The sequence below is a fragment of the Nothobranchius furzeri genome, chromosome 19, assembly GCF_043380555.1.
Source record: "Nothobranchius furzeri strain GRZ-AD chromosome 19, NfurGRZ-RIMD1, whole genome shotgun sequence".
Lineage (NCBI taxonomy): Eukaryota > Metazoa > Chordata > Actinopteri > Cyprinodontiformes > Nothobranchiidae > Nothobranchius > Nothobranchius furzeri.
This window is the reverse complement of record NC_091759.1, coordinates 11,632,138-11,656,336: the sequence shown is the minus strand read 5'-3', so window position 1 is coordinate 11,656,336 and position 24,199 is coordinate 11,632,138. Positions and strand designations below refer to the sequence as shown.

Sequence of the window (24,199 nt, the reverse complement as noted above, 5' to 3'; positions counted from 1 at the left end):
ATATTTGTGTTGGAGGTATCATGTTGCAGCTTGATCTTGTGGTGCGAGATGTCATGACATTAAACTACTTTTGTGAAAATAGAACAAAAGATGCTCCCAGCCCTTAGAAAGTCTATGTGGCAGGATTTTGGTATCCTGTAGGTATCACATGTCTTAGATGGAGAATTTGTAAACGCACCTAGCAAAGCATTGGTGGAAGACAACAGGATTACGCAAATGTCTCGCCTCTGATTGGCTAAAAGCAATGCGACTACTTAGCTGCCTTCATTGGCTCTTTATTTCTTGGGTAAAAAATGCAACGTAGATATTTTACCTCTACAAATAACACAAGCCCAGAAGTATTACGCAATGTCGCTGAGTTTCTAACGGTTAACTTCTACTAACCAAGACTCGCTCTCCTCTCTCCCTCCCATGGGCGGTTGCAAACCAAGGTGGGTGAGGTCATTGATGGTCATTTTTCTGTGATGTAGAAGAGATCGACCTTTTCTGAATTGGTAATTTACACATCCATTTCATTTCTGCAGCTAAAGCAGGTAAAAGGTTTGAAGAAAGTTTTCATGTTCAGCATGCAAATGCAGCTCAGACTGGCCAAAGGTAATAAAAAAATGAACAAGTATTTCACAAGTGAACGGGATCTTTAAGTAAACGTTGATCAATCTCCAAGCTTTGAACATACATTGCACAAACAGTAGTATGCCATGTTGGACTATGTCTGGTTGAAATTGGTTTTGTTGTCTCTGACAAAGTCATTGATCATGTTTTGCCTCCTCGACCACATCTTTTGCCATTAACTGGCTTGTAAGTCGCTTTGGACAAACGCGTCTGCTAAATACATAAACATAAACATAATTGACTTGGGCCGTTTTTACCAAACAATGCTGTCGATATGTCAATCGTGCAGCGCTTCAGTTTGCCTTCTCAGCTGATTTTGTTCAAAAAGCAAAACTTACCGCATGTGTTTACTTTCCTTTTCAATTAGTTTGTTGGCCGGAGCTCGGCATTAACTCCCTACGTCATCATGACACCTCATTTTGTTGCACCAAGGTGCAATCACCGTTTATATGGCAGACAATTATCGCAATGTTATTACTAAGCAAGGCAGAACAAATGCCGCAAAATTGGCACAACACCATGCCAATATGACACGTTTATGAGACACGCCGTTGCAGTAATATTACGCCAATTTGCCAGCACAATGTGTTTGTAAAAAGGGCTTTAGTTTACGCTTTCAGCTCACGTTCTGATCGACTCTGCCTCTGCTGCCTGGGCCTCATCAGATTTCTAAGTTTCTGAGATTTTATTTTCTTCCATGTTTTTGACCTTTTCCTCTCACATGATTCACAATTTTAGATTTCAGACTGGATTTTTACTGCTAAGTTCTAGAGGTGCTAAAAAAATCGATTCAAGTCTGACTCGGGATTCAGTATTCAGATATTTATAAAGGTTCAGAATAGATTCCAGGAACTCAAATGTTTGGCATGTTACAGGTTCGAGATGCACTTTTGTATGTTTTTTGGTGTTTGTTAGGAGAGTTAGTACTCCGTTTACTTTTGTGGTCCCATAAATTGGGATGATTTATTTTTGAATTTGCTGATAAGTGAGGACTGGAATGTAATTTTTTTTTCCATACTGAGAAATCTGAGATATTCTCATATTTATTTTCTAAGTTGATAAGTGAGTACTCAGGATTACTCTTGTGTTTATTTGAAGTTATTGATAAATGAGAGAAAACATTTTCCTTTGTTTGACTCACGGTGCTGTATTTGACTGTATTACTTTCAAAGCTACTGTTAGGTAGCTAAAGATTTGTTATATTTTACAAGGTACGCAAAAATAAATGTTACCTTTTGGTCAAAAGATTGTTTCTGTTTAGTTTTAGAATCACTTTATTTTACCTTGTAAATAAGCTTTTCTTTTAGCATGACGAGTTTAAAGTAAAATAAACATTTTCCCCATAGCTTTAACTAACTTGCACAACAAAGTAGTTTATCCTGGAACTGGCACTCTTGGTTAATATTGATTGTGAATCGATTTAAATTGAGAATCGATTCTGAATCGAATCGGCACCCTGAGAATCGGAATCGAATCAAATCGTGAGTTGCTCTGAGATTCACAACCCTACTAAGTTCTTCATATGTATACCATACCATGCCATTACCCTGGTGTGCCAGACTCCTCCTCAGTTTAATTCTACACAGAGACCTTGTCTGGTTACTCACAGGCAGAGAGGCACATGAGGTGTGGGAGTAGACAACACAAAAATAACCAATCTGAAAAGAGGCGGAAATGCCGTCTGGCAACAGTGCAGACATCTTTCTTTGGACGAAAGGCTTTTAGCACTACTTCTTCTGGGTATAAAAATGTGTCCAAGTCATTTAGAAGAGAGGAAAGAGCCGCAGTGAACTCCGCTTCAGCCGCTGTCTTCTTGTTTATGAGAAACTGAGCGTTGTGGTGTGGGACGTATGCTGCTCAGCGCTGATTGCCTCAGGAATTGCTTGGAATTCTAAAGGGGTGGGGTTATTTGAATAGGAGAGTCCCCAGACCCAATGCTTCCCATAAGGAAGCATGGGCTGGCTGGCCAGGCTACCATGTCATATCACACCACACCACACCATACCATGGCATGCCATGCCATACCATACTACACTTGACAAAAATATACTATACTATACTATTTCCATTTTTGGTTCTTTTTAAAACACAGGAAAGGTTTTTCTTTACCTTGCTGACGTACGTTTCGTTTGCCGACTGCAAAACATCCTCAGAGCTGACGCTGATGGTGGCGTCACTTCCTACTCCGTTGTGCTCCGGCTCTGAGGTTTCGCGGTCGGCAAACGAAACGTACGTCAGCAAGGTAAAGAAAAACCTTTCCTGCTTTTTAAAAAGAACCAAATATGGAATTAGAAGCTAAACACAGTAAGAACACACCAAAGATACTATACTATACTATACCATGCCATACCGTACCATACCATGCCAAACTTTTTCTATATAGCACATTTAACACTGCCAGCAGCAGACCCAAAGTACTAGACATAGGAGCACAAAAAACAACATAATTTCATACTAGGAATATTGTTTTGATCTTTCCTGCAGCAGTTTTAATCTATAGTAATCAGGCAGAAAACTTTAGACAGGAGACCCATATTTGGTCAAACAAGTTCCTGTACAACTCCTTCAAGCCCCATGAGATGTCTAAGCTGCAGCTGTTACACACCTGCTTGGACTCTATTAAAACCTGGATGGTGGGAGCTTTCTTCAGCTGAATGAAGATAAGACTGAGATCCTCATCTGTGCCCCAGACAAGCTGGTTCCCAAAGTCAGAGGCTCTCTTGGTCAGCTTGCTTCTCACACCAAACCTTCTGTCAGGAATCTTGGCGTGACCTTTGACCCAGCTCTCACCCTGGATTCTCATGTCAGTTCTCTTGTTCGCTCTTCCTTCTTCCATCTCAGGAACATTGCTAAGCTGAGTCCCATTCTGTCCCGCTCTGAACTTGAGACAGTTCTCCACACCTTCATCTCCTCACGCTTAGACTACTGTAACTCTCTTTTCACGTGTCTGAGCAGAACCTCCCTGAACCGTCTGCAGGTGGTTCAGAATGCCTGTGCTCGGCTTCTGACCAAGTCCTCCAAACACACCCACATCACCCCGCTTCTCCTCCAGCTTCACTGGCTGCCAGTCAACTTCAGGGTTCATTTCAAGATCCTGGTTCTGGTCTATAGGGCCTTACATGGACAAGCACCATCTTACATTGGTGATCTTCTTAGTCCCTACACCCCCAGCAGGTCCCTGAGGTCCAGTGATCAAAGCCTACTGGTTGTGCAGCACCAGTAGGGCTGTCGCGGTTGAGGAATTCCCCCTGCGGTGATTCAGGGTGGCTTAATATTGCGGTGTGCGATATTATTGCAGCACTTCTTTTTTTTATTGCAGTACTATCTAAACATAATGTTTACACATTTAAAAAAGGTTTAAAATTGCCGTGCCTTCTTTAATAACACTTAACTGAATGCAGATCAAAGGGCAGTAACAACACATCGCAGTAACGCTTGTTTCTCCGACAGTCGGAGTCCGACTGAACTTAAAAACAACAAAATTCAGGAGAAGGTTAAACTTTTAAATGCAAATTTGGCTGCAGCATCTAACAAGTCCCCATGTTGTTTAGTTGTTTAAAATCAAGCATAAAAAATTACATGTACCGGGCGCGCGCGTGCCGGGGGGCGGGCGCACTATCATTTCACTTTCACACACACGAATGACGGTGATTTATAGCTCGGTCACGTCCTTGTTACCCACAAGGAAAACCAGCATGTTAACCATATACGGTCTGAGAGAGGATCTGAGAGGGGTGACAACATTTCCAGCAACACTGAAAACCCTCTCGGATGGTGCGCTCGTTGCACTAACACACACGTACTTGCGTGCGACTCTGGCGAGCAAAGGGAATCTATCCCGGTTGTTGCTCCACCATGTCAGGGGGGTTTCTTTAGGGTGGATGCATTCCTCCTGCAGGTAGCGAGTGAGCTCCAGCTCGGCTCAAACTCTCTTCAGGACGGTTGCAGAAGCAGTGCTTGTCTGGGACTTCAGCAGGTCTCCGAGCGTTTATTTATTTTAGCCGCTGGTGGCAGCTCTGTCTCGGCCAAGGACTCTGGCTGCGCAGCAGCTGACGTACTGAAAACCAAAGTGCTCCCACAGGAGCGAAGTAACGTTTCGTTTTGATACCAGTGCAGCCATCCTTCTCAACATGCATCATTGAGTTGAACCAAGTTCAGTAATCGCGGTGGCCCATGATGCAGCGCGGTAGGTTTCTTCATATTGCGATATTTCATTTTTGCGGTTACCGCGACAGCCCTAAGCACCAGGCTAAAGACCAAAGGTGACAGATCATTTGCTGCTGTGGCCCCCAGACTCTGGAACTCTCTCCCCCTGAGCCTGGGATCAGTGGACTCAGTGGTCTCCTTCAAAAAGCAGCTGAAGACTCACTTGTTCAAGCTGGCTTTTGTATGACCTTCTTCACCACTCTCTCTTTATTCTGCTCTCCCCACCTAATCCACCTTCCTCAGGATCCACTGATTTCCCTCTTTCCTATTCACTCTCTCTCTTTATTAACATTTTTTTTATCACAATTGTCTATTTTAGCTCATTTTAAATCTATTTTTCAACATTTTCTAAGTGCTTTTTCATATTTTTACAATTTTTATATTTTTTGTTTTTGTTTATGTGAAGCGCCTCATGATTTTTATCTTGAGAGGCGCTATAGAAATGATATTTTCTTCTTCTTCTTCTTCTTCCTCCTAACGAGACAAGTTTGACTTGAGAAATAAAATTTTAATCAAATTTCTAGTCTCATGTGAAACAATTCTTCAGTCCCTTTTCTTCCCCTTTCTTTAATTTTCACCCCACACACACTTCCCTCTAAGACACTTGCTCACATATTACAATCGTATCATTGCCTGCTTCGTTCCTGCTGCACACTGGTTTTACTGCTGTTTTAGGCTTTCGAGCTTCCACCCTTCTCATTGCTGAGAATATTCTGCCTAAAATGAAAATGTAAATGAAAATAACCATCCTGTGATGACAGTTGTGCATAAAGGCACCGTTGGGGGTGCACTGCATTCTTTTGAGGTGAGGAGGAGGAGGGAGGGGCTCCGTCTTCTTCATGTGAATAGGCAGAGACGGGACACCTTGCCGAAGAGAATTCCATTAGTATGGCTTCTGTGGTGGGTTTAACTGTCACATGGGTTGTAACGCTGCCACAGAGGGACTTTATGGCCTGCCAAGAAAAAATTCTGGAGGCAGGCGTGGAAAGAGCCCCGCTGAGGGGAAATAAAAAAAAAATGCTCAGGACTTGAGACTCCACAAAAGGACTTCTAATAAACTTTTATCAGTCACAGCGCCTTTCCTCGAGACCAGATTTATTTCTTCATGTTTCTCCTCTTCCATTCTGTCTTTTATAGTCACTTTTAAAATACTGTTGGGTAACAGGTTTTCGTTCGGTCTGCTAATGGCTAACGTCCACAAGACGACAAAGAAGAACGTGACAGGAATCTCTAAAATAAATGCTGCTTTTATGTTTGAGTTGAAAGTCTGATGATACCATAATTTACATTTGGGTGGTCTAAAAGAGTTTTAATCTATGATGGTTTAATTTTTGTTGCCACACCAAAACCTCTTTAGAATGAACATTAGAAACAGCAAGACAATTATAATAAACCCTGTCATTTGATTAGGACCAATGTGAAGGATGAGGCTGAGATTCCAACTTTCTTTTCACACATTTAATATAAACAGGTTGGAAAACAATTCGCAAAACTCAAAGAATGAAAGGAGAATTAGAACAGATTATTTTTTATTACATAAGACGGTCGGGGTGGAGGCTGGACAAGATGAGCAGTAAAGCTGGATTAGCAGACACAGGAACGCTGCGGTGAGCACCCGGGTTTAATGAATGAGTTGAAAAAAGGTGGGATGAATGGGCATCGAGAGCTCTTCCGTTCAGAGACACCTGGTGTAAATCTACTGATATGAAATTTAGATCTTGCTCACACAAGACGATTGCGTGTAACGGCAAAATATTACACATTATACTGTTTGTACCAGTTACGTGTTTTGAACTACAAAGATGATATCATATTGAAAAGGAGTCAGCACACTTATTCAGGACATCTATTCATAAAAGTACATCCAAACTAAATCTGTGACCAGCGAGCCTGATTGCCCGTTGACCGCTGGAGATAGGCACCAGCGCCCCCCCCCCCCCCCCCCCACCACCACCCCCCCTGCACGGACAAAGCGGGTTCAGAAAATGGATGTATGGATATTCTTTGGCATATTGACCTCTGTTGACCCTAAATATTCATAAACAGGCCAGAATGAAATATTAGTAACACTTTACAATAAGGGTCCCTTTATTAACATGACTTAGTCTATTATTAAGCATTAATACACTATTAATTAAAGTAATAGCATAACAATATTATGTAATGCATTACTAAGCAGACACCCTGCAAACAGCCCTTTGTCCTAAGGACACTTAATAGAAAACAAAATCTGGAACGTTAATAAAGGATATGTTGTTTATTAATGCTTAATAATGCACAAAGTAACATTAATAAAGGGACCCTTATTGTAAAGTGTTATCAACATATTCAGGACTGAGGCAGCTGAGATAACATACCATAATAATACAAGCCAGAATCACTGTTTCTGTGAAAAATAACACTTTTTAATCCTTAAATGATTTAATCTGACGTCTTTAGTTCTGGCGTTACTAAATCTTTAAACGGGTGTTTGCAAAAGGTCAAAAGTATCCTTTACTGTTGACGGTCACGCCACCTGATGCAGTCTGATACCTGATCTTTCTTCAACAGGTTGGACACAAAACTTGCACATCAATAAGCAATTAAAGCCCGCTGCCCTCAGTTATTTCATACTTGATTGGCTGCATGTAAACACAGTGTCTCCTGGGCAACAACTTGGACAAGCTCTTATCTCTTTTATGAGAAACCTGAAAGAGATGTGAAGCTGTGATTAGCCAGAATGTTGAGGCATGCGCTCACCTTATCTGTCTCTGTCGGGCTTTTGCAGTCTGCCTAATCTCTGTTTCTATGGTAATATTAGATTTTTACCAAGCTGCAATATTCTGATTATTGTTCGGCTGCGCATGAATCAATGGGATATTGCCGATGCTCTGATTGCACTGATTTCTGCAAAGACCTGTGCATCTTCCTCATGTTTTTCTTTTTAACAACCTTTCTTCATTTTCCTTTTTTCTATGATTAAATAAAAAAATATGTATAATTCCACCCATGGTCTAATACGCGGTTGCCTTTCAATCCCTGTTTTAAAAACCAATCTGTGGCGAGAGTAAGGTTCGTTTTTTTTGTTGCAAGCTTTAATTTCACACAGGGAGGTCAGAGGTGAGAGTTGGTATTCACTGAAGGGCCCTTGAGCAAGGCGGCGTGACAGCTTAAGGGCCTTGAACTTCACCGCTCCGCAGGAAGACCCCGGTCCCCGCTCCCCACTCAATCCCAAATAACAAACCAGGGGAAATCAAAGTTAAATAAAGAAAATAAAATGCAAATAAACATTCGCTGGAGCGCCGAGCTGCATCTCGACAAATCTCATTTTGAGATGCGAGTCAGGACGTACCAAAAAAAAAAAAAAAAGAGAGAGAAGGTGGAAGGAAGAGGGGAAAATAATGATGGAGAGTGACCAGGATACGGACGGGGGTGGACAGGGTGACCGGGTGGGGGCAGGTGAATGAGAAACGGAGAAACACTTCAGGTCAGCGATACGTGAAGCATTTTCTCTCTTTTATCCCGATCTCATTTCACTCCTCCTGCTCATTCAAACACCTGAACCTCCATCTGACAGCAGGATGAAGAGATGGAGCCTCCTCTAGCACAAAAAACGGAATGATCACCCTAAAAATCCAGTGTTTATATCATAGAGCTACATAAAGAATATTAATATTGGATGTAGAAAAGAGCCAAATTCATACTTTTCTTCTAAATTTTTATTGCTTAACTCAAAATAAAAGAAAAGGAGCTTATGTTTGATGCTTTTAAGGTCAAAGAACATTTTTAAGCTCAAATCCTGTTGGAAGAAGAAATATTTACAGTAAAAACACTAATTGGGCTGGAAGAAGTCCTACAAACAAGATAATAAGCATCAATTCATTTGGTCGAGTTCAAACTGAAAAGACAAATGTAAAATAGCATTATTCTAAATTAAATGAATTGTTAAAAAGAAAAAGTTGTTTCCATAATAAGAAGTAGAAGAGAATAATCCAGTGCAAGGAGCCAAAGTGAGCATATGTGAATGCCAGGAGTTTAAAAGATGGACTTTGAGCTAGCTTAAAATAAAACTGTGGTTTGTACAGGAAATAAAGTCTGGAATATTCAGCATAATGAGTAATTGGTCATTAAATAATCGGACACTCAACAAAATCATTTTTTTTTTATTTGTATAGTTAAGTGAACTCATCCTTGCCACACACTGATTCAAACACACAATAATAGCAATTCGATGACTATGTTTGACTTTCAGAATCATAAAGTTCTAGTTAATCAGCAAAAGAAAAAAAAGTTTTCAATTAAAGGTGCATGATGTAAAAATGACGAAGAATGACATTTTGTAGTCAAATTTGGTTACTGCAGCCCATTTTCAAAACATACAGGCCACTTTCACACTACCATGACTACGGCGTACATTTTAGGACATACTCAGGTGTCAGGTATCACTTGTCAGGTGTCAGTTCTCAGTTGTCAGGTGTCAGTTCTCAGTTGTCAGGTCTCAGTTTTCAGGTGACAGGTGTCAGTTGTCAGGTGTCAGTTGTCAGGTCTCATTTGTCAGGTGTCAGTTGTCAGGTCTCAGTTGTCAGTTCTCAGGTGTCAGGTGTCAGTTGTCAGGTCTCAGTTCTCAGGTGTCAGTTCTCAGGTCTCAGTTGTCAGGTGTCAGGTCTCAGTTCTCAGGTGTCAGTTGTCAGGTCTCATTTGTCAGGTGTCAGTTGTCAGTTCTCATGTGTCTAGAGCTGAAACAACTAATCGATTTAATCGATTATAATCGATTATTAAAATAGTTAACAACTTTTTTAGTCATCGATTAGTTGTTTAATAATCATATTTTACCGCATAAAGTCTATTTTTTACCACAATCTGACATCGGTTACAAGCTGTTAAATTTGCCGCCAGTGTGTGGCAGTAATGAGCCACTGATCTACCAGTGGAGCCGTAGAAGAAGAAATGAGCCAATGGGTGCCCTCGGTTTTCATGACGTATCACGTTACTGACGCTCATCTTGCTGTGAGAAAATGGCGGAACAAGAGGAAATACGGAAGAAAAATAGAAGCGACAAAACTGAAGAGAAACCCCGGACAAAAACCTCACGAGTATGGGAGCACATTTGAGACGAAAGCATGTGGGGGCTGATGCAGCAGAGGAAGAGCACCGCGGTCAAGTGAGCCGTCATTTGGAAGAGCCAGCCCGGTAAGTAACAGAAAATAAACAAGCTGGACTTAGTGTTTTAGCTGAGTTCGTTATAGTGGATGTTAAACATGTTTTTTTGCCGCGTCAGTCTGCGGTGTTCTACTTCTGATTGACTAGATGCAATCGTGAATCTCCTCCGTGTTGTGTATCATGCGCTTGCCAAATTTAGCACGTCTGTTTATAAGAATGTTCTCGTTAAGAGAAAAACGGCACAAACCCATAACTATGTTCCTCATTCAAAAAAGGACAACTCCGCGGAGAAAAATATACAGACAAGCTGTGTCCAGGTGAATATAACGCGGCATAGTTGTACACTTTCAATTTTTAAATACAGGAGAAATTCAGAAAAAGTCATTTTTTTACTATTAAAAGGCTGTTTTACTATCTAACGCTGTAAAACGCCTCACAACACATTTTTATCATGTTTCTTAAACAGTATTACACAAAATAAACATTTTTCACATTTCTCTGGCTAATTTAAACACTCCCGACTCAAAGTAAAAACCTCATGAGCTTCTTACTTAGAGCTTTTTAATAGTAAAAATGTTTTACTTTTTTTCTGAATATCTCCTGTTGCGGGCTATTTTGTAGAACGTAACCCTCAAAATAAATGATCACTGTATATTGTTAATTAATTCAAATAATATAATATTGATTTAGTGTTGTAGTGTGTGTGCTGCTTTATTTTATATGTGTACTTATTTCAGTCTATTTGTGTTTCTTATGCAGAAAAAAACAAGCAACGATGGACAACTACATGGGGAAGAAGACACTCACCCCCCAGCAATTCATACCACTTACAAACTCTATTCTAAACATGCTGGTAAAAGACATGAGGCCACTATCCATGGTGGAAGGAGCAGGCTTCCAGCTAATGCTAAAAATTATTCTGGACTGATATTTTGCACTGTTTAGCTCATTTTATACTGCTGACTGTGTTCATGTGCAATAAAATAGATTGCAGTCAACTGCACAATTCTCTTATGTTTTTTTGTTCTTAACTGAAATGCATCCATCACTTGTATAGGTTAAATAGCTAAACAATAACAAACCGATTAATCGATTAATCGAAAAAATAATCGACAGATTAATCGATTATGAAAATAATCGTTAGTTGCAGCCCTACATGTGTCAGTTCTCAGGTGTCAGGTCTCAGTTGTCAGTTGTCAGGTCTCAGGTGTCCGTTCTCAGGTCTCAGTTGTCAGGTGTCAGGTCTCAGTTCTCAGGTGTCAGTTGTCAGGTCTCATTTGTCAGGTGTCAGTTGTCAGTTCTCATGTGTCAGTTCTCAGGTGTCAGGTCTCAGTTGTCAGTTGTCAGGTGTCAGTTGTCAGGTCTCAGGTGTCCGTTCTCAGGTCTCAGTTGTCAGGTGTCAGGTCTCAGTTCTCAGGTGTCAGTTGTCAGGTCTCATTTGTCAGGTGTCAGTTGTCAGTTCTCATGTGTCAGTTCTCAGGTGTCAGGTCTCAGTTGTCAGTTGTCAGGTGTCAGTTGTCAGGTCTCAGGTGTCCGTTCTCAGGTCTCAGTTGTCAGGTGTCAGGTCTCAGTTCTCAGGTCTCAGTTGTCAGGTGACAGGTCTCAGTTCTCAGGTGTCAGTTGTCAGGTCTCAGTTGTCAGGTGTCAGGTGTCAGGTCTCAGTTTTCAGGTGTCAGACTTCAGACCATGGGAAAAAGCCTCCGGTTTCAGGTTAAACTGCTTCAGGACAAAGTTTGTCAAACCATAAGGCTCGTGATATCTGACAACTGATGGGGGTCGTTTTATAGCGAGGCTCTGGCGCCTTCGGACAACGGCAGGGGTGTCGGGGAGGCTGGGATGCGGGGGACACACCGCGGTTGTCCCCATTCCCCTGCCGTTGTCCGAAAGCGCCATGACTCAGACGATGTCTGACAACTGAGACTTGACTCCTGACAACTGACAACTGACAGCTGAGAACTGACAATTGAGGCATGAAAACTGACAGCTGAAAACTGAAAACTGAGAACTGACAACTGAGAACTGAGGTCTGACACCAGACAACTGAGACCTGAGGATGTTCCCTGAAGAAGTTTTTCCTGAAACCTGATGTTTTTTCCCCATGGTCTGAAGTCTGACACCTGAGACCTGATACCTGACACCTGAGGATGTCCTAAAATGTACGCCGTACATGATTTTTATGACGGTTGCCACCTACGACTCAACACCAGGAGACTCCAGATGAAGAGTGAAGATGGATCAGACACAGACACTGTTTCTGATTCACCGTTAGCATTGTTAGGTCATCATTAACCTCTAGCTTTCATTACCCGATGCTGTGGCTTCTTTGGGGTACAAGAAATAAGTTCTGGGCCGATCTTTTTTACTGGGTTAGGTTCTTCACCAAATGCTCCTGCGTTTTGTTAGCCGATGTCAAATTACAAATGCGGGTGCAGCAGCGTTAGCTTACACAGCCTGAGCAACCTTGCAGGCTCACAGACTGTAAACAAAGACTACGTCCCTCTTTAGCTTTTTGAATCTTCAGATGATTTATTTAGAAATATTGAATACTAAAATGAATAAATAATTAAGAGCTTAATTGTATTTTGTCAGAACTTTATTAACTATATGTTATAAATTTTACTTAGTTCACAATTTATTTCGTGTTAAATCAAATAGCTGAATGGTAATACAGTAATAAAACAAAATTAACAGTTTTACAGGGAAATTTACTTTTGTAATAATTAACACATGAGTTAGTTGGGAGGAATAGCTTTTGTAGCTATAGGCATATTTAGTTAAGTTTAGGTACGATACAGTTATTTTATAAATTAAATATCACAAAGTACCTAATAAGAAAATGTAAATGTTGAATTTGATTTGATAGGGCTTCGATGGTGGGTTAGGACTATTTCGGAGTTAAACTATTTCATTTTTGACAAAAATATGAGTAAAATTCATCAACTAAATAAATGAAAAACATCTACTTGATTAATTTCATGATAAGAAGAATACAGCTATTTATCGACGAGGAAAAAAAAACTTTCAAATATTTATGTTAAATATATAAAATTATACTAGAACCTATTTCCCTCACCACTCTGGATCCATGTACATGTTTGTTTTAAGAAATATATTAAAATTATATATTTTAAAACTTTTCTCTAAGATGTTCCAATGATCAAAAGAATTGAGAAGAGCGGTATCGATTCTTCGATGTTGGCGAAATTTCAGACGTCTGGTTGAATCGTACTAATCATCTCAACTACATTTAGACATTTGCTTTCCGTATCACATACATGCTTTACATCAGCCACTGATTTCCTTCCTTTGTGTGAAGACAAAGGTTAACCTTTAAAAATGTTGTCAAATCAAAAGAAACATTTTCAGCTCACAGCTGGAAAAGCTGGGAAAAGGTACGTCGTTAGAAATTAGCTCTACCAACCAAATTACATCCAGGTTGGGAAAAAAGAAAAAAAAAACACCCTTCTGATTACTCGTGGATCACTCCAGCTGTGGTTAGACACAAAACTGACTTTTAAGGATTGGGAATTTAAGGCAGCTGGGTGGGACTGAGCTCCGCGGGGAGCATCAACCACCTTTAAGTGGTCCGTCGCTGAAGCTTCTACTTCTCTAATGCAAATTGACCAGTTCCCATCCCCAGGAGGTGGAAGGAGGTTGTGATCGATACAGATGACCCCCCCCCCCCTCCCCCCCAGCAGCTGGCTTTGAAAACTCACCTTCTGGTCCATTGGACAAGTAAACAGAAACATGCTTGTCTCGACATTTCCAGCTAATGAAACCAACCAGATGTGAGGACACATCTGTGAACTAGCTCAGCGGTTTGATGGCTTAATTAAAAGCTTTGATGAGGATGGCCTTCATCACATCTCAAGTTCTCTACCATCGCCATTAAAACACTAAATGAGGATGGCAATTTGAAGGAAAATAGCTCATTTGTCCAAAAGTTTTGTGGATTTGTTAAAAAAAACCATTTAATTCTTACTTAACAAAATGTTTTAATATTACATTAATAACTGAGTGCTTTAAAATAAAGACATACTCTAAAAATGTCTTTTAATCAAAGATTTAAATCTTTTATTGTCTCGTTTAATATAAATAACACAAACAAACCTTCAAATCCAGGATTTTTCTTTGCCCTTATATTAAAAAAGTACAACCAAACCCAATACTGAGCATAACAGGTGATCCAAGTAAATATTTAAACCATATTTCAAGTGTTTTGCTTGAATTCTTCATGTGAAAACTTACAATCCACGTAGTGTCACTTCTTTTGCGTATGCGCTCTGGAGCCCTGACAGCATCCAAAACGATTAAATGAAGTGTAATATTTAAGCCCAGAACACTGTGTTTCCCCTCCTTTTTAAAAAAAATCTGCATTAATGGAAAATTCTTTTCAGCCCGTGTGTGTTCTCCACACATTTCCTTGACATCTTGACAAAAAAAAAAAAAAAAAAAAAACCCTGAACGCAATTAAAGTGCATTTGTCGTTTCTCCTCGAGAGAGGTCCGCGCATGGGGGTTGGGTTAATGAGGTTAAAATTCACAGAAAGTACACTTTGTTTTTGTGTCTCAGGAAAAAACCAGCAGTACCTGGTGTTCTCCCACTACATAATGAGCGCATTAACCTGCTCTGGAAATGTTTGATTCCCAGGTGTCTGTGCTGATGAGCTGGTTTCAGCTTTCTGCTGCCAGATCGGGGGTTAGAGGTTTGAGACCGCTTTCCTTGTGTGCGCTCCCCCGTTTCTGCAGATACTTTAATCAAAATAAACTGATTGTGAATATGCAAATTGAGTCGATTATTAATCGCTGGGACCAGTTTTGCTCTAACTGGGCAAAGTAGCGGAGGGTCAAACGTTGTGCAGGAAGCCACAGCTTCTTATTTAGGTGTTATAAGAAAAATACGCTAATCGTAAAGTCAGCACGCACGTGAAAAAGGGGCAAAGGGGCAAAGGATCGACTGCGTAATGACCTGCTGAGGGTTTTTGTTTTCTTTTCTTTTACACAAAGCATCTTTGCTGGCTGCTGCTGACGTGGTAACTGGCTTCATTTACTGAACCATTTGTGAAAATCTTGGCCGTAAACAGCAGGCAGCAAAGGACGGCCCTGAATGGTGGCTGGGTGTAATCATGCACACAGATCGAAGAGGCACTGAGAAACACAAGCACGTACACATTAATATGCATGCACAAGCAGCGGGGAGCAGGCACACACACACACACACACACACACACACACACACACACACACGTTAAGCCGCTCATTCTGATAGGTTAAGCTTTACTCCATTTGGTTAAATGTTTTGTTACAGAAGCGCAACACCAGAGGAAGGAGAGGAGAGGAAGGAAGGCGGGGTGATTTGTGAGGGTCTCTGGCAGAAAGGAGGGAGGAAGCTAGAAAAGAGCATAGGGGGAGACAGGGAAGGTGGGAGGAAAGAAATGGAGGGAGGCAAATGGGAAAAGAAGGAAGAGAAGATGCAATCAGGAGAGATGGAGAGGAGGTGAGGAGCTGGGAAGACAGGAGGGCCTAATTATGGTAGGAGGTGAGCAAAGAGAGGACAAAATGACAAATTGATAAAAGAAAATTTAAAATGAGGAATTTTTCCACCCAAAAACAAAAGGAAGAGGAAAGGGACGGCAAACTATGCATTCGAGACAGGTGGCACTGATTTCAAAGGAACAGGAAAAGATAAATAAGGTAGTTAGGTAAAGGCGGTCGTCTAAAATAACAGCGTGAGGTCGGATGCGAGTAAAGAAATGAGGTAGGAAATCATTAAGAAATAAAAAAGAAATTTACATTAAACCAGTTATTATTATTGCAACAAGGTGGATAACGGGAGAGAAATTTAAAAATGAATGCACCCAAAAAGAGGAAGGAACAACCAGATGAACAAAAATACAAGCAAACATCTTCTTGGCATTATGATGTCATGGTGGCACATGCAAGGAAACTTCAGTTTTGTTATAAAACGCCATCTGCAGGTGTCGTTATTTCCTTTGCAGGTAACAAAACATTTGGTGGGAAAATTCACAGCACAGACGTCAGATTATGAGAAGGAAACGGTCACAGTTAGTCACCACTATCATCCAAAATCGTGCACTTTGTATTAATTGAATTTTGCTGCAATAATAAAATAAATAAAGTAATACTTTATCCAAAGCACTTTACACCAAAGTATGAATGACCGGGTTCAGATGACTCACAGGAGCTAGAGGACGAGCGTGATTCTGTTTAACCAGCGGTGTGGACACGCTCCCACAAGATGGGCTGAGTCAGATCAGACGTTTTTTAAAATCAAAATCCAAATAAATGTTTTTAGGAGTAAGTCCATCCTTGTGAAGAACACATGGCATGAACGTGATCACAGCAAAGGAAGAAAAATGAGGCCCGCTTGTGCTGTCTGGACTTCTGGGTAATTTTACGAGACCTTCTCGGCATGCGTGTCTTCATTTCACCGGGCCGACCTGAAAGGACCACTTATTGAGTGTGAAGGCCAAGACGCTTCATCAGGGTATAGATTCAGAAATAGCCTGGTAGAGTCACTGGGCGGGGCTAACTCAGTAGGAAATGACAGCAGCAGATGTCACCAAACAACTGGCATTTGTAAAATTGCTGGTTGCTTCATGGTGTAGGGATGTCCCGTTCCGATATCGATATCGGAAGTCGATGTCGGTCCAAAAACTGTATCAGATTATATCGAACTGCATCAAAAATCTGCAATATTAGCGGTCCGTTAATGTTCACATTTTTGCAACCATTGGTTGCAAATACTTACCGTTATTGGCTCTTGTTCTCCGATTGAGTAATGTCACTTGATCAAGCCTTTCATATATTCCACACTACGAAACAGGTAAAAGTAGGTATGATTTGTGCTGATATCGTATCAGATTGATAATGGTATCGGTCAACACTGAAGGCTGCGATATCGCTATCAGATCGGATGTGAAAAAAGTTGTATCGGGACAAATCACGGTGCTTTGTGGTCAGTGGCGGACTGGCCATTGAGAGCACCGGGACAATCCCCGGTGTCCTGGCACGTGAAGTGGCCGGATTTTTTTATTGCCGACAGCACCCCCCCACCCCCTGTATGACATCACACGTCAGTCCGTCGACTTGCCAAGCCATCGTATTTTCCCTGTCATGTTCCCCCATTCCAAGAAATTTCCTGAAGCTCTTATAAAGGACATGCAGCTGTGTGTACACACGTGGGACCTGGTACCAACATGTGCTTCAACGCTAAGTGCTATGCTAGCAATGATAGCGCCAGGCGAGTCAAAGCCCAACCAAGATCCCATCGGCCATCAGAAACTAGTATAGGGGCTTTCTAACCATAACTCTAAACCCCAGGTCAACATTTCACCGTCCTGTGAACAACGTATAATAAAGTCGAATCAGATACTTTGGTGTGATTTTACAAGGGAAAAAGGACAAATAAAAAATGGAATGAAAGAAAAAGGGAACAGAAGAAAAACTAAGATTTAGAGCAAAAGGGAAAGCATGGCAAAGCAAAGAATTGTGGAGTCGACTCACATTTTAATAAAAACTTCTACACGAGAGGAGGAAGTAGTGATGATCGAGGAAGTGAGGCGGTAAAGGGGATAAAATGGGAAAGAGAGGAAGAGAAACATCAAATAACCGAAGGGAGAATTAAAGAGAAGTAAAAAGGAGCAGAGGAGGTCTGACAGAAGAAAATCAGAGATGAAAAAATGATCATTAGAAAAAAAAGGAGGACTGACGAGACGCGTAGGGAGGTTTGTCACGAGCTGGAGTAGGAGAGGAGTAAAGGAGGAGTAAATGAAAGAGAGGAGACCAGAGGGAAGACTGACAGGATGAAGGGATGAAAGGAGGGGGGGAAGTGTTGGGCTGGAAGGCCAAATAATGGAGCAGCTCATCTCATGGTGAATTTGAATGGAGGCTGAATTAATTTAAATCTCATCACGGCCCGCCCTCTAATACCTTATCAGTTCTGCACGGAGACAAGGGACGTAATCGCATTAGAGCCGCCACTCTGCTCTACTGCGCTACACACACACACACACACACACACACACACACACACACACACACACACACACACACACACACACACACACACACACACACACACACTCAAATCCAGTACCTGTGCTGCTATGAGCTGATCCCCCCCCCCCCCCCCCCACACACACACACACACACACTCAAATCCAGTACCTGTGCTGCTATGAGCTGCTTTCCTCCCCTCACACACACACACACACACACACACACACACACACACACACACACACACACACACACACACACACACACACACACACACACACACACACACACACACACACACACACACAAACTGGAAGTACTGGTGAGCATATTGTCATTATGACGGCAGTGTTTGTGTGTGAGAAACTTCACGCTGTGTGTGAACCTGCATTAAAACCAATACACACACACACAGCATGATGAAAGGCCCCAGTGAGCACAAATCAGCACGACAGCAGCACACACCAACATTTCCAGGCTCTCCTTTAACCAAAACCCAGATCTGGCACCCCCCACGCCAAAACCAAGTCCGAACCCTTCAAACTGTCCTTTGGAATACACTCTGGGAGAAAATAACCTCACTGTCCAAAAATGTCGTCGAATACACTTACAGAGAAACAAATAATGAGCTAAAACACACACCCAGGGGTGCTGACCACAGAGACACACTGACAAATGGGTGTAAAGATACACACACACACACACACTGGTACGGAGCGGGACGAGCCTTCTAGGGGAAAAGGCTCATGGGAAGTTATGCACTCTGCTGTTGACATTGGCTGTGATGGGACGAGCAGCTTTACAGCACCGACTCCTCATACTGTACTCAAGCACCAAGCCGCCAAAAAAAAAAAAACCCCGCTCACACACACATTCTAAACAAGATGGCGGGTGAGTTATAGGCAGCACACACCAACACACACTCAAGATGGCTGTTTTAGATTTACAAAAACAAGATCAACTGTTTTCGGTAAACAGAAACAAACAGAGGTGATTTAGAGTTGGGCTTTTTTGTGTTTAGTTTTTGTATTTTTGAGATAAAAACTTGTGAAGAAAAGTCTCTCAGTGTCTTTTATTTGGGGTTCTTAAACAGAGACATCAGTAAAGTGTGTTTTACTGTATAACTGATGTCTTAGCTGGTATTTTTGCACCATTTTTATTTGTCACTTTTGCATCTACGGGTTCCTTGAGAGCTACATCAGGACCGTTTTTACTTAAAAATGTGTCAAAGAACCACTGGATTTTATTTAAATAAACTTTAAAAAAAATGAAAATTGGATATAGGTATACGACTGATTAACTCTTACACCCAACCTGAGACCAGATACACACCAGTTGGTACAACAAAATGCTAAATTAGCTATAACTTGATCATTTTTACCAATGTTTAGCTCAAATCTGGGGTGGTAGTGAATGAGACACCCCCCATAAAAAAACTCCAAGCCCCACATGTTCAGGAAGACTTTTGCTTAATAGATTTACCCAAAACCTTTGGGAGTCGCCACCATTACAATCACATCTCTTGAACCTTTGGATGGATTTTAATAAAACTCTCCGTAAGTGATCACAGTTGTACATTTGCAAAATATTAACTTTTTGAGTCAATCTTTTTCAAAATGGCCTTAAGGCTATTAAATAAATGGTTACATTTTTATTTTATAGATCTCAAGTTAAAATTTGCAGTGGTATTAGGTGAGAATTCTCTTTGGAGAGCTAAAATATAACACAAGGTCTTGTGATATATAATCACATTCGTTCAAGGCCTTTAACGTCCCTTATTGAGAGGCTGGAGGATGTTTGGGAGAGTAAGTCACCAAAAATGAGTTTGGGCTCAACTACAATGTGCAACTATTGGTTCTTAAATCTTAAATCTCCTTTTTTTTTAGTTCTGTTTAACATTTGCCTGCCACCACCCCCCCCACCCCCACCCCACCCCCCCACCCCCCCACCCCCTTCCTCCCCAGTGGCTTTAATTCCAAGACCAACAAGCATGATTAATCTTACTGGGCTGTAACGTCTGGTGATAAATTGTAAATATCAGTGGTGAGAACATTTCCAAACTGTCTCCAAATATTTGCAAAATGTCTCTATTTCCTTGCAACAATCAAAGAGTCACTCAAATGCTGCTGGAATGCTGGACACGTTCAGATCAACACAACAAATGCTCTCAAACTGGTCAGGGAGTTGAAATGGCCTAGATTCACTCTCAAGTTACTCAAGTTATTTCCCTTAAATCTGAAAGTGTAAGAGATATGAGACAACAATGGGAAGGTGTTGGCAACCAAATAGCTAATAAATTTTATGAACAGACATTGAGACACCAGAATGCTAGAAGGAAATCTGCAAACCTTGTAGTGTAGTTTTTACTGTTCATCTCCGGAAATATCAACGTGTTGTTGAAAATGAATGAAATGATGCCCAGTTGTTGAAAAATATTGGTGGCTTCGTAATATATAACCATAAAAATCGAGTCTAAAGTACATGGAGCGGGTCTAAGTCTCTAGGCGACGCCATACAATGTTTCCTTCTATGGAAGCCCGTGGGGACAAAACACATTTGCTGATTTGTGGCAAACGATTACAAAACGTTGTTGTTTTACACATTTACCTCTTCACTCATGTCAGTGATGAAAGGTAATCAGATGTGCTTGTCATTTTGCTCGAGGTTGAACGATCTAACAAAATACTCATTCAAAAATTCCCATTGTTTTTTTGACCCTAATGGCCATCCGTTACTCCGGTCATACTCGAACACAAAAATATTGCTTGATGGAAATAATTTAGGTATGTACTGCCCTCTGTCGCCAGGGAAAATATACACTGTCACTTTAAAATTTGTTTGCAATGACATCATATCCCCCATGTGACCAATGGTCACGCTGTCATCCCACATCTACTTCAGCTCTCTCTGTCATATCAGAAGAACCTCTTAGGTACCAGGCACATTGGTTATTCTTTTCCCCCATTCATTCTCACACACTCTTAGAATAATAAATAAATAATCTATTAGGGGGAAAATCACTTATAATAATAATTATTATTATGATATTTGAGTTCAAGTAAATCCTTTGACAACCGTTCATAATGAGTAAAAGGCACAAATAGATATGATGTTCATTGCAGTCAAATGTCAACAGCAGCAATGTTCTGCACATGAACTGGCTTGATGTTCTGCTCAAACATTCAGGCTTCGTAGTGACACTTTTTTCTATTCCTCATTTTTATTCTTCTTCTCAGCTCAACCTCAGCAGTGCAGTAACACAACTGGTTAATTGTGTAATGGGGTCAAAATAGCAAATATTACCTACAATCAACCTCCTGCCGTCACATTAACTGCACACAAAATGCACAAAGCAGAGATGTCAGAGGGTCTCTTCAGTCTAATAACCCGGACAAAAGAGATATTTGACTTTCAGCACCTGTTGAGTTCTTAAATTAAAATTTTGACTTTTAACTTGAACAATTGCTTCTGGCTCCTGACCTCAGAAAAATAAATAAAGAAATAATAGAAGTAGAAAATAATGATATTAGAAGACTTATTTATTTATTTTTGCTAAATTAAGACTTGGGTGGAATAAATGTAACGGTGCTACTTCTACTTTTACTGCATAGAAAGGTTAAAAAATGTGTACATGTTTGTTAAAAAAAATAAGGTGCGAGTTAGTTTCTGGAGCTTTTTTGCCATATTACTTGAAAGGCTTTTGAAATATGGATCACAAAAAATAAATTAAAAGCTTTGTAAAATAAAATGAAGAATTTTAATAGCTCATGAAATTCACAGACCAAGAATGGTGAACAGCTTCTTCTCGGAGGTGCAAAATATAAGATTGACATCCTGTGGTCAAATTTGGTTACTGCAGGCCATTTTTCTACACAAAAAGTCACTGTCTCACTCTTGTTCCATGGGTTTCATGGCTGTTGACAGCTAAAGATCTGCAACAGTAGATTATAAAGGATAAGCAAAGACGAGTCATACACAATAAGATAAGTAGATGAATACATTGTTATATCTGGAGCTCGTACTCTTGGGTGTTTTACGGTAGGGAGTACTTACTACACTTATTACGGTAATATGCCTCCGGCATTAGAGGAAGTATTGCTTGCCGTCTTGCTGTTATAGTTCTGAACGACTCATTAAAGGACATAAAATGCCACGATTGACTCATAATTCACTTCACTTGGTAATTGAAAATGTAGCTTGAGATTTTTTTTTTACAGCCAAGGAGTATATTAGCACTGTTAGCTTAATGTTAGCCTCTAGCCTGCTTTACCTGATATTAGAGCAAAACAAAAAGATGCAGTGGCTTCTTAGGGGTACAATAAATAACTTCTGGGTCGCTCCTGTTTGCTGGCATTAGTTCTTTAAAGAACTGTGGAGCTTTTTGCCTGTCATGTTTAACTCATTCACTGACAGCCATTTCCTGATCAGTAAAGCCCTTCGCTGCCAGCATTTTTACAGTTATTTTAAGAGTCACAGAACGTTGCGCTGTATGATGATGTCAACACCAAAACTAACAAAACAAAGAGTAGACTCACCTCTTACATCAGGAAGAATCTGCGCGTTTCGAGCGTTATCTGTTCTTTCACAAACCGTTGTCGAATTGTGATCGGCAGAAGCTTTTCCGGTTCGCGCCTCACTATTTTTACAGCAGCGGCCCAAAACGAGCTCCTAACACATGGATTTTCTGCTTCCTGGTCATGTGACATGACGTACGGGGATGAAGATCGGCTTTAGAGCTGGGATGTTTGTTCTCACGGTGCGGGGGCTCGTTGGCAGTGAATGAGTTAATTTAAAATGCCAGTGCTACAATGTTAGCTCGACACAGACTTGGCAACCTCACAGGCTCATTGAAAACAGTGACAACGTCCCTCTTTTGATTTTTTCAAAGGAGAAAACTAACAACCCCCAACCAGCTGAGAATGAAAGTAGTTTCAATGTAACATTCCTTCCTAAATGATTGAGACATTAGACTGTTTTTTGATAATTTCACTGTAGCATTCTTACGTATTGCTGGATCACGACCTATCCATTCAACTGCCCTCTGGCCATCCCTCTCCTCTCTGCACATATGCTACTTTGTGCACAATTTGAATGTTCCTGGCTTGGAGCAGCTAAACAGGAAGAAAAGCCAGAGAAGGGCCAATCCATTTTCAAATTTCATTTAAGGAGCTGTTTTACATGTTCTTTTCCAGTTTTATTCTGTTTTGTTGGAAAACATTTTAGGTGATGGACCTGTAGTCTGTAAACGCAGCTTTTCTGCTGATGGCTGGCAGAGCAAAGTGCATGTGTGAGAAGAGGTTCGGTTTGTATTTTGGAAGTTTTGACCTGTTTTTTGTGAACTTTTCTGCATTATTGGTGGCACTAAGCTGCTGTGGATTTGAAGTTATGAAAAACCAACAAAGCTAAAAGTTTTTTTTCATCATAATAACATTGCAGCATATTAGCTAGCATGCTAAATAGTTACATAGTTATGTAGGTGCGTTATGTTAGGCATTATGGCAGAAAAAGTGCCAACAATGAGTTGAAAACACAGGATAACATGTTTTAATGATTGGTTGACAGTATCCTTTGCATATAGTGGTATAGTATTTTCTGTGCCCATCAGATTTTGACAGACAGGTTATTCTAGGGATGAGCATGAAGAAAGAGGTTTGTACTTTTCAACCGTCTCTTTATTCAAAATGTGGCTTGCTGGAACAGATTTTCAAACGTCTATCCTACATTTAAGCATACATTTTTGGTAATTAACCCTGAAAATCAACCAAACATTTTAGATATTAATAGAAAGTATTATATGAGGAGTGAATGAATCTACTGGAGAGGAAACATTTTTCAAAAGGGATTGTGGGAAATGCAGAAAAAACAGCTGCAGTAAACACAAGCACAAGATGTTAAATCAAAAAGATCTGAGCATAAAAGTCAAGTTAACTATGGCGGCAAATATACAGCACAATAAAAACCAGCACTGAGCTCATGTTTCATAGTTCAATGCTGCAAATATGAAGCAGCAGCTGTAGAAACTGTTGGGTTTGCAATTGAAGTAAGGGCTAGAAAACATTTTTAGAAGGGTAAATGCTGGAAATGATGTCAAGGCAAGCCAGATTTACAGTTTCTTTTGTATCCATTGCAAGTACAAAAGAATTTATATCTGACACTAAAATGATGCATTCAGGGAACCATAGAAGACTGACAAATTACAAACTGGATTTGTGGAATATATC

The 24,199-nt window shown here is 40.6% G+C and overlaps 1 protein-coding gene and 1 long non-coding RNA gene across 4 annotated transcripts in view; one reads left to right on the top strand and one right to left on the bottom strand.

Annotated features, from left to right (window-relative positions):
* LOC107394422 (zinc fingers and homeoboxes protein 2) overlaps positions 1-24,199 on the bottom strand; it is a 186,885-nt gene that overhangs the window by 51,809 nt on the left and 110,877 nt on the right. The window lies entirely within an intron of this gene.
* Positions 8,160-10,963, top strand: LOC139064296 (uncharacterized). The gene is made up of 2 exons (XR_011517370.1): positions 8,160-9,987; positions 10,717-10,963. It is a non-coding gene; the product is annotated as an uncharacterized lncRNA (long non-coding RNA).